We start from the raw sequence: 8,824 nt of genomic DNA, 5'->3' as shown, positions 1-8,824 counted from the left end.
GCAACGACGTCACCATGCTCACCAAGATGGAGTTGGTGGAGGACGAACTTGGGAGATTCGCTACGATAAGGGGGGAGGAGCCAACCCAAACGTACAACCGGCTCAAGACCCTTGTCAACAAGATAAGGAGCTATGGAAGCACGCGATGGACGGACCACGACGTCGTCCGCCTAATGCTAAGGTCCTTTACCGTTCTTGATCCTCACTTGGTGAATAATATTCGTGAGAATCCCAGGTACACCAAAATGTCGCCCGAAGAAGTTCTTGGGAAGTTCGTAAGCGGGCGAATGATGATCAAGGAGGCAAGATACGTGGACGACGCGTTGAACGGTCCTATTCATGAGCCTCAACCCATTGCTCTCAAGGCAACAAGGAGCAAGGAGGCTGTAACACCCGGGTTTTAGGGGTCCAAAACCCGGGCGCGAACATAAACACCAGGTGTGCTGGGACCAAGTCTCACACATATGATGCATAGTGGCACAGGATCGAATGTCACATCTTTACTATATAACAGGAGTTCTGTACAGAAATAATTACATCATATGAGGAAACGATCCAGCAACCCAAAGTTGACTGGGAGACGACGACCTAGACCTCTCACGAACACATCGCAGCATCCTCCAAGCGCCTCATCCTGTGGTACCTGCTCTTGACCTGTGGGGGGGTGTGAGACAGCAAGAGTGAGCTCACATACGTTCATCGCTCAACAAGTTGTGGGGAATAATGTGCATGAACTCGCCAAAGGTGGGAGCTCACGTGAAGTGTAAGGCTTACCAAAGAGGATGGTTAGAGCTGAGCATTGCTTTTAAAGTTGGTCAAAATTTTATTAGCAATTACTAAGTATAAGTAAATACCAGCCCAATTAAGTAGTAGAACAAAAGTAACAACATCACCTGCGATGCAATGCATATGACAAATTGAGTTTAAGTTCCATAATTTAATCATGTGAGGGTCCGAGCTGCTCATGACCGTGAGCACGGCTAGTATACCAGTTTTACACTCTGCAGAGGTGGCGCATCTTTACCCACAAGTCATGTTACCCATCTGCCAAGGGATCGCGACTTCCCATACACCTCTACCGAGGAGGCGAGGCAGGGTAACACTACGAGGCCTTTACAAAGTTCCACTAGCTTCAGAAAACCCGCTACAGTTTATAGGAAGCTCCAATGCAGGAATTCCCTTGCAGGACCGCCATCGCAGCAAAATCCTCCCGAGGGTCTCCCTACACTGACCACTCCCCTACTGCCCTTGCCCCTTTCGGGTAAGGTAGTCCTCCACTAGCTTTCCTAATTAATCAGCCAAGGGCGTCCCATTATACCCTTGTGGTAGCACTGTTTTCCCGGGTGGTCGCTCCATGTTCCAATTAACATAATGATCTTATCATGAACGATAAATAACAACGGATAACAAAAGTATAATCATGAGTAATGTATCTTCATACCCAAAACCACATAAAGCACTAGCAAGTACTACCCAAAAAGTTCAGTGGTAACAAGGTATAAAGATAATCAAACTAGGGTAACCTATTGGGTCCCATCAAAATTAACCTATGCAGATCATTATGATTAATTAGAACATGGCTGGGTAAAAAGAAGTGATCAAGGGCACAACTTGCCTGGGACTTGAGATTCCAGTTACCAGGGTGATTCTTCAGATGACTCGTAACCTCGAGCTAGTCGTAGCAATACAAACAAGCATGGTATAGGCAAAATTAACATCACACCAAACATAAGAATGAACTGTGTAATAATATTATACGCTGCGTAATTAGATCGTAGGAACAAGAATCATTAATTTTGGAGTTATAGATTTTAAGTTATGAATTTTCAAAAGTTCTATGTGCTAGGTACAAGATTAGTTAGGAGATTAAAATTAATATGGTTTTCATGTCAAAACAGAGACACAAAATGTTAAACAATAATTTTACAAAATTATAGGAACTGGAATGGATCAATTTGGACTTAATATGAATTTTCTATAAATTATACAAGTTTTTAGCATTTATTTTCTCATTAAAAATCATTTTCTAAATTAATTCCTCCTATTTTCCTGAGTTCTGGGCTGCGCACACAATAACAGAGAACCCGGGGTCTAACTCATAAAATTTCTTAAGACTCATTTTCCCCCGCACTGGACGGCGGGTTGATTATGAAGAACCCCGAGGGCTCTTATGCAAATGTGCTCGCGAAGGGGTATGGACAGACGCTGGCTGTTGGATCGGAGTTCTACGGTCGCGATTAGATCATCCATTACAGCGAAGCGGTATGCTATGCCGGCCTTACGATCTGCGATCAACGGACCGCGTTCAACATAACCGAGATCAACGCGCCACCCTCAGATCACGGATCTACGGTCCAGATTTTAAATACCCGAGATCTACTCCTATCCGTACATCGTCCGATCTACGGTCCGGATTCAACCTTGAACCAATATGGGCTGATCTAATCGCAGACATCCATCGCGGATCCAACGGCTGGCACGCCATCTTCCACCTCCAGCCCACAAGACGGCAGCGCCGGCCTTTCCCCGCGGTAGCCCTTTGCCGGAGTGAAGGCGCTCGTCGCCCAGGTGCACGGACACACGAATCTACGGCAGTTATGCGATGAGCGGATGAAGGTGAACTCCATGGGAAGGTCTTACCGGGATTTCGGACAGAGCAGGGGTCCAGCGTTGAAGAAGTGCAGCACGACGATGATTTCCCACGATGGTGAGAAATCGAAGGGCACCCACTGATCTTCACAGAGCACTGGGGCCACGAGAGAATTCCTGGGGATACGAAGAAGCGCCCGGAATGGTCACCGATGACCCGACGACGCCGGTGGAGGATTTCCTCGATCTCTCGTTGCTCTCTCAGGTGGCGCCAAAATCTCTGTTTCTGGCAGCCGAGATGATGAGAGGATGAGGCGGCCAAGGGATTTTATACTAGAGCAAGGTCCGATTTCTGGGCGATTTTGGCGGGATGCCGGCGGCCCATGCGCTCGGTTTGCTACGCGGAGAAGCTCCCAACAGGAAGATGCAACTGCCATGGCGGTTAGTTGTGATTCGTATTCTGTCGACCGGTATATACGACTGGCGCTACGGTGCGAAGCCCAGGGACCCGGCTGTCAGTGAACGTGGGGTGTTTATGGATGAAGTCATCCCTGACCTCATGGTGACGTTAGCCTCGCTGAAATGAATAAACAAAGGGAAAGGTTGTGCGGTTCGCTGCTGACATGTGGAGAAGGAGCTGGTTGACATGCACATGCGGAGGGGTGCCCATGCGCGGTGAAGTCGGTACCTGAGTGCATCCATCTACGAACGAATCCCATATACCCAGTGGTCATGCATGCGAGGCATGGGAGAAGAACGGGCGAAGTAGTGGCCTGCTCCATGGCGTGGAATTTGTCTTACCAATGACGTGCACGGATGTGTTGGACCAACGAAATAAACAATTTAGAAAAGGGAAAAAAACTCACGCTTGCATGGTTACCTACGTACAAGGGCTGGTGGAGGACTTATGGACATTCCTTTTTCTTTTATCATTTTCATTTCTTTCTATTGTTTTCTTACGTATTTTCTGTTATTTACTTACGTTTCAAGTTTTACTTTCAAATCCGTGGAGTTTTTTATGCACAAACAAATAAAGCTTTCGCATGACAATGCAAGTGTTTTATTTATATATTAATTAATTAATTGTTTGTTTAGTCAAATGCTTCAAATACGAAATGTACACACAATATTCCTTTAGGAAAATATTATTTTGAAGATGTGATAAAAACAAATGTTATTTCAAAAATAATTATTCATTACTTATTATAAAAAAAAGAAATGTAAAATCTCTATCTAGAGATAATTCAAATTCATTTTTTTAAGAATGTTTCTAGTTATATAATTCATGAAGGAAATGATCCACTCAAATAAATTTAGAAACTCTTTCTATTATTTATTTTTGGAGTTTTATTTCTAGTTAAAATTTTCAAATCACTATTATAAATATTTATTTATTTATTTTTACCAAATTTGGGTTTTACAAATCCTACCCCCTTAACAGAAATCTCGCCCTCGAGATTTGTAAGAAAAAGGATGTAGAATAAATTGTTTGTAGTCTATGGGTTAGTTTCTAATTGATTTTAATACCAAAACTCTTTTTTTATCGCAAATTATCAGTTGATTAGGAAAGCAGGGGTCTATATGGGTATAGCCACTTTATTATGCAGGATAAAAGATATTTTAAGGCAGTTATAGGTTTGGGGTAAGAAAGAGTAGGGTAAGAAAAGACTCTATCGAAGATTGTGGCTCTTGATTCTTTTGAAGATCTGGCTTGAATCTTATCCTTCCTTGATTTGATGAGGTCGATCATCTTCGATCTTCGTTCTTGAAGTTGTTATCCGAATTAGGGACATGTAGTTAAGATAAAGTAGTAGGTGGAGCAGCTAGTTTAGTAGATGGCTATGAGTTAAATGAGATTAGTCTGAATCTGGTTTGGTTGTTTGATTCTAGATGGGTGGGATAGGTTATGTAACCTATTATGTAGGTCAAGTTGTTGTGTATGGCCGAGTTGATCTAAGTCACCAATTTAGGCTTAAGGGTATGGCCTTATCTTTTGTAAGAGCATTAAGTAACTTACTCTGGATTAGATCATAATAGATTAGATAAAATCTAGATTAGGTTGGATATGACTGGATTAGACTAGTTAAGATCTAAATAAATTTTGGATTAGCTCATGGTTGTTTTTCTAGAGTGGGATAAATATGCTAATTAGGGCAAGATGAATCCATAAGGATAAGGTAGAATCTTTTGAGGTCAGTTAGATCTATTAGGATGACATAAAATCTTTTCAAGATAAGATGAATCTACTAAGATAAGAAAGAATCTTTTAAGATAAGATGGATCTATCTAAAATAGATACACTTTAATGGAGGATAATCTAGTTTTTTTAATCTTATGAATTTTATTTATTTATATTTATGCCTATATGTATATGTAGATGTAATTGTGGACATTACTCCACAACCCATCACACTCAATCAAAGATCCAAATCAGACAAGTATCATAAGAACAAACATTCAAGTATATAGATACCTATAAAAATAGTTTTGTTTTTGTTCCTAAGATTAGGTCGCCTATTCCTAAAAGTCACTTTAGGCACAGGATTTCAAAGTGTGAAATCCACATTTGTCTTTAGAATGAAAAGGTAAGAATAATCAGAGTAAAGCGGAAATAGATGAGAAAGATTAAGAGAAGTTTAGAAAAGAATCAGAGTAGCAAAGATAAGTAAGTATTGGTTGTCCAGTTCTATCTAGGTTTCGTCCTACAGTCAACATTCCTCTGATACCACTTCTGTAACACCCGGGTTTTAGGGGTCCAAAACCCGGGCGCGAACATAAACACCAGGTGTGCTGGGACCAAGTCTCACACATATGATGCATAGTGGCACAGGATCGAATGTCACATCTTTACTATATAACAGGAGTTCTGTACAGAAATAATTACATCATATGAGGAAACGATCCAGCAACCCAAAGTTGACTGGGAGACGACGACCTAGACCTCTCACGAACACATCGCAGCATCCTCCAAGCGCCTCATCCTGTGGTACCTGCTCTTGACCTGTGGGGGGGGTGTGAGACAGCAAGAGTGAGCTCACATACGTTCATCGCTCAACAAGTTGTGGGGAATAATGTGCATGAACTCGCCAAAGGTGGGAGCTCACGTGAAGTGTAAGGCTTACCAAAGAGGATGGTTAGAGCTGAGCATTGCTTTTAAAGTTGGTCAAAATTTTATTAGCAATTACTAAGTATAAGTAAATACCAGCCCAATTAAGTAGTAGAACAAAAGTAACAACATCACCTGCGATGCAATGCATATGACAAATTGAGTTTAAGTTCCATAATTTAATCATGTGAGGGTCCGAGCTGCTCATGACCGTGAGCACGGCTAGTATACCAGTTTTACACTCTGCAGAGGTGGCGCATCTTTACCCACAAGTCATGTTACCCATCTGCCAAGGGATCGCGACTTCCCATACACCTCTACCGAGGAGGCGAGGCAGGGTAACACTACGAGGCCTTTACAAAGTTCCACTAGCTTCAGAAAACCCGCTACAGTTTATAGGAAGCTCCAATGCAGGAATTCCCTTGCAGGACCGCCATCGCAGCAAAATCCTCCCGAGGGTCTCCCTACACTGACCACTCCCCTACTGCCCTTGCCCCTTTCGGGTAAGGTAGTCCTCCACTAGCTTTCCTAATTAATCAGCCAAGGGCGTCCCATTATACCCTTGTGGTAGCACTGTTTTCCCGGGTGGTCGCTCCATGTTCCAATTAACATAATGATCTTATCATGAACGATAAATAACAACGGATAACAAAAGTATAATCATGAGTAATGTATCTTCATACCCAAAACCACATAAAGCACTAGCAAGTACTACCCAAAAAGTTCAGTGGTAACAAGGTATAAAGATAATCAAACTAGGGTAACCTATTGGGTCCCATCAAAATTAACCTATGCAGATCATTATGATTAATTAGAACATGGCTGGGTAAAAAGAAGTGATCAAGGGCACAACTTGCCTGGGACTTGAGATTCCAGTTACCAGGGTGATTCTTCAGATGACTCGTAACCTCGAGCTAGTCGTAGCAATACAAACAAGCATGGTATAGGCAAAATTAACATCACACCAAACATAAGAATGAACTGTGTAATAATATTATACGCTGCGTAATTAGATCGTAGGAACAAGAATCATTAATTTTGGAGTTATAGATTTTAAGTTATGAATTTTCAAAAGTTCTATGTGCTAGGTACAAGATTAGTTAGGAGATTAAAATTAATATGGTTTTCATGTCAAAACAGAGACACAAAATGTTAAACAATAATTTTACAAAATTATAGGAACTGGAATGGATCAATTTGGACTTAATATGAATTTTCTATAAATTATACAAGTTTTTAGCATTTATTTTCTCATTAAAAATCATTTTCTAAATTAATTCCTCCTATTTTCCTGAGTTCTGGGCTGCGCACACAATAACAGAGAACCCGGGGTCTAACTCATAAAATTTCTTAAGACTCATTTTCCCCCGCACTGGACGGCGGGTTGATTATGAAGAACCCCGAGGGCTCTTATGCAAATGTGCTCGCGAAGGGGTATGGACAGACGCTGGCTGTTGGATCGGAGTTCTACGGTCGCGATTAGATCATCCATTACAGCGAAGCGGTATGCTATGCCGGCCTTACGATCTGCGATCAACGGACCGCGTTCAACATAACCGAGATCAACGCGCCACCCTCAGATCACGGATCTACGGTCCAGATTTTAAATACCCGAGATCTACTCCTATCCGTACATCGTCCGATCTACGGTCCGGATTCAACCTTGAACCAATATGGGCTGATCTAATCGCAGACATCCATCGCGGATCCAACGGCTGGCACGCCATCTTCCACCTCCAGCCCACAAGACGGCAGCGCCGGCCTTTCCCCGCGGTAGCCCTTTGCCGGAGTGAAGGCGCTCGTCGCCCAGGTGCACGGACACACGAATCTACGGCAGTTATGCGATGAGCGGATGAAGGTGAACTCCATGGGAAGGTCTTACCGGGATTTCGGACAGAGCAGGGGTCCAGCGTTGAAGAAGTGCAGCACGACGATGATTTCCCACGACGGTGAGAAATCGAAGGGCACCCACTGATCTTCACAGAGCACTGGGGCCACGAGAGAATTCCTGGGGATACGAAGAAGCGCCCGGAATGGTCACCGATGACCCGACGACGCCGGTGGAGGATTTCCTCGATCTCTCGTTGCTCTCTCAGGTGGCGCCAAAATCTCTGTTTCTGGCAGCCGAGATGATGAGAGGATGAGGCGGCCAAGGGATTTTATACTAGAGCAAGGTCCGATTTCTGGGCGATTTTGGCGGGATGCCGGCGGCCCATGCGCTCGGTTTGCTACGCGGAGAAGCTCCCAACAGGAAGATGCAACTGCCATGGCGGTTAGTTGTGATTCGTATTCTGTCGACCGGTATATACGACTGGCGCTACGGTGCGAAGCCCAGGGACCCGGCTGTCAGTGAACGTGGGGTGTTTATGGATGAAGTCATCCCTGACCTCATGGTGACGTTAGCCTCGCTGAAATGAATAAACAAAGGGAAAGGTTGTGCGGTTCGCTGCTGACATGTGGAGAAGGAGCTGGTTGACATGCACATGCGGAGGGGTGCCCATGCGCGGTGAAGTCGGTACCTGAGTGCATCCATCTACGAACGAATCCCATATACCCAGTGGTCATGCATGCGAGGCATGGGAGAAGAACGGGCGAAGTAGTGGCCTGCTCCATGGCGTGGAATTTGTCTTACCAATGACGTGCACGGATGTGTTGGACCAACGAAATAAACAATTTAGAAAAGGGAAAAAACTCACGCTTGCATGGTTACCTACGTACAAGGGCTGGTGGAGGACTTATGGACATTCCTTTTTCTTTTATCATTTTCCTTTCTTTCTATTGTTTTCTTACGTATTTTCTGTTATTTACTTACGTTTCAAGTTTTACTTTCAAATCCGTGGAGTTTTTTATGCACAAACAAATAAAGCTTTCGCATGACAATGCAAGTGTTTTATTTATATATTAATTAATTAATTGTTTGTTTAGTCAAATGCTTCAAATACGAAATGTACACACAATATTCCTTTAGGAAAATATTATTTTGAAGATGTGATAAAAACAAATGTTATTTCAAAAATAATTATTCATTACTTATTATAAAAAAAGAAATGTAAAATCTCTATCTAGAGATAATTCAAATTCATTTTTTTAAGAATGTTTCTAGTTATATAATTCATGAAGGAAATGATC

At 42.8% G+C, this 8,824-nt stretch overlaps 1 long non-coding RNA gene across 3 annotated transcripts; it reads right to left on the bottom strand.

The window, feature by feature from the left end:
- Positions 1-470: 470 nt before the first annotated feature.
- Positions 471-8,380, bottom strand: LOC109944001 (uncharacterized). Of its 3 annotated transcripts, none has more exons than XR_004856239.1 (3): positions 7,578-8,380; positions 2,641-6,609; positions 471-654 (listed from the first exon to the last, which is right to left on the bottom strand). It is a non-coding gene; the product is annotated as an uncharacterized lncRNA (long non-coding RNA). The 3 variants fall into 3 exon arrangements; XR_004856238.1 differs by having other exon boundaries at positions 483-1,672; XR_004856237.1 differs by lacking the exon at positions 471-654 and having other exon boundaries at positions 2,050-6,609.
- Between the last annotated feature and the right edge of the window lie 444 nt (positions 8,381-8,824).

This window comes from Zea mays, chromosome 2 (assembly GCF_902167145.1).
Source record: "Zea mays cultivar B73 chromosome 2, Zm-B73-REFERENCE-NAM-5.0, whole genome shotgun sequence".
Taxonomy (NCBI): Eukaryota; Viridiplantae; Streptophyta; class Magnoliopsida; order Poales; family Poaceae; genus Zea; species Zea mays.
The sequence above is the reverse complement of the archived record's forward strand: the minus strand, read 5'-3'. Positions and strand labels throughout refer to the sequence as shown.